The sequence below is a fragment of the Copidosoma floridanum genome, unplaced genomic scaffold (genome assembly GCF_036245765.1).
Source record: "Copidosoma floridanum isolate Cflo_tuat_1 unplaced genomic scaffold, Cflo_Japanese_pri ptg000002l, whole genome shotgun sequence".
Classification (NCBI taxonomy): domain Eukaryota; kingdom Metazoa; phylum Arthropoda; class Insecta; order Hymenoptera; family Encyrtidae; genus Copidosoma; species Copidosoma floridanum.
Window position 1 is genome coordinate 50,001 of NW_028321879.1, and position 2,500 is coordinate 52,500.

The window sequence follows — 2,500 nt, forward strand, 5'->3', positions numbered from 1 at the left end:
CTCGCTTAATTGCGTGTTAAACGGTACTTTGCTTCGCCGCGCCCGAGGACGCCTCGGCACTAGTGAGACGGTTCGCTTGTCAAGCCAAGCCTCAATTCACAGCATTTCCGCGGGTCAGCGTCTTCGACCGAATGGCCCTCAATGCGGATCGCGCCTCTGGCGTTGCATGCGCCGTCGACGTGGCTCGTAGCTTGTCGACGGTATGCTAACCGAGCATCGACTCACTCGATACCGAGCGAGGATACAACGTGTACCTCCCGTACGTATACCACTGCGGTAAGCCCTGGCCTAGCGTCAGCGACCATATCGTCGGGTATTTGTTAACACGCAACTCTCACGAGAGACTGTTGACACTTGAATGATAAATTCACGTGGCCCTGCTTCGAGTTTAATTACGGCACCTCGAAGCTCGCCGTGCCGACCCGGTATTGTTCATTTACCGGGTCGTTCGAATGACAAAAGTGCCGCGGGCGGCCCATAGCGAGGCGTCGTCAACAACGAATAACGAACGGTCTTCGTCGCCCCTTCCGGAAGTTCTGAGGCCCTTGGCTTTTATTACCCCGGTAAGGCAACGCGGCGTTTGGGACGTCGTTGACGCTTGTTGAGCGATGGTCGACCGGAATTTGAAAGAAAAAAAATTCACCCTCGTTTTTAACGACGAGAGCTGAAGATTTAAGCTTCAAGTGTCGGATGCGTCGTGGACTCGTCGTCGAATTATCGATTGGATCCTTTCGGGATAAAATCATGTTTTCTTCCACGTTCCTCGGCGTATTTCGCAAGACACGCAAGATAGCGCAATTCAACAACGAGCCGGTCAACGGGACGTCATTGTCCTTAGGCCACTCCGAGTTGTGTGCTTTGAATTTAATTTTGACAAACGAAGCTCCCTGGTTGATCCTGCCAGTAGTCATATGCTTGTCTCAAAGATTAAGCCATGCATGTCTCAGTGCATGCCAAATTAAGGTGAAACCGCGAATGGCTCATTAAATCAGTTATGGTTCCTTAGATCGTACCCACATTTACTTGGATAACTGTGGTAATTCTAGAGCTAATACATGCAAACCAGAGTCCTAACCAGAGATGGAAGGGACGCTTTTATTAGATCAAAACCAATCGGTGGCGGGGACGCGTTCACGCGCGTTCTCTCGTCCATCGTAAAAGTTTGTGGTGACTCTGAATAACTTTTGGCTGATCGCACGGTCCTCGTACCGGCGACGCATCTTTCAAATGTCTGCCTTATCAACTGTCGATGGTAAGTTCTGCGCTTACCATGGTTGTAACGGGTAACGGAGAATCAGGGTTTGATTCCGGAGAGGGAGCCTGAGAAACGGCTACCACATCCAAGGAAGGCAGCAGGCGCGCAAATTACCCACTCCCGGCACGGGGAGGTAGTGACGAAAAATAACGATACGGGACTCATCCGAGGCCCCGTAATCGGAATGAGTACACTTTAAATCCTTTAACGAGGATCCATTGGAGGGCAAGTCTGGTGCCAGCAGCCGCGGTAATTCCAGCTCCAATAGCGTATATTAAAGTTGTTGCGGTTAAAAAGCTCGTAGTTGAATCTGTGTGCCACGCTGTTGGTTCATCGCTCGCGATGTTTAACTGACAAGATTGTGGGACGTCCTACCGGTGGGCTTAGCTCGAGCGTCCGTCTCGCACGGGTCGGCCTAGCGGCTTTACCGTCGTTGGCGTTGGCCCGTCGCGTGCGTGCGCAAGAGCGGCCCAGCTTAATCCCATCGCCATGCTCTTCACCGGGTGTGGCGTTGGGCCGGTACGTTTACTTTGAACAAATTAGAGTGCTCAAAGCAGGCTTGTTAACGCCTGAATACCAGTGCATGGAATAATGGAATAGGATCTCGGTTCTATTTTGTTGGTGTTCGGAACCCCGAGGTAATGATTAATAGGGACAGATGGGGGCATTCGTATTGCGACGTTAGAGGTGAAATTCTTGGATCGTCGCAAGACGGACAGAAGCGAAAGCATTTGCCAAAAATGTTTTCATTAATCAAGAACGAAAGTTAGAGGTTCGAAGGCGATCAGATACCGCCCTAGTTCTAACCATAAACGATGCCAGCTAGCGATCCGTCGATGTTCCTCCGATGACTCGACGGGCAGCTTCCGGGAAACCAAAGCTTTTGGGTTCCGGGGGAAGTATGGTTGCAAAGCTGAAACTTAAAGGAATTGACGGAAGGGCACCACCAGGAGTGGAGCCTGCGGCTTAATTTGACTCAACACGGGAAACCTCACCAGGCCCGGACACCGGAAGGATTGACAGATTGATAGCTCTTTCTTGATTCGGTGGGTGGTGGTGCATGGCCGTTCTTAGTTGGTGGAGCGATTTGTCTGGTTAATTCCGATAACGAACGAGACTCTAGCCTGCTAAATAGGCGTTACTTCTGGTATCTCGAAGGCCAAGGCCCCGTCGCATGCTTCGTGCGATGTTTGACGGTATCCAATCCGTCGGTGTCGCGCGGGGCTGGCGGTGGTTTTTGGTTTT

At 51.4% G+C, this 2,500-nt stretch overlaps 1 non-coding gene across 1 annotated transcript in view; it reads left to right on the forward strand.

The window, feature by feature from the left end:
• Positions 1-884: 884 nt before the first annotated feature.
• The window catches only part of LOC149375892 (small subunit ribosomal RNA), a 2,065-nt gene continuing 449 nt past the window's right edge, over positions 885-2,500 (forward strand). The window contains exon 1 of the ribosomal RNA XR_016293267.1: positions 885-2,500. This exon is cut by the window's right edge and continues 449 nt beyond it. This is a non-coding gene — a ribosomal RNA (small subunit ribosomal RNA).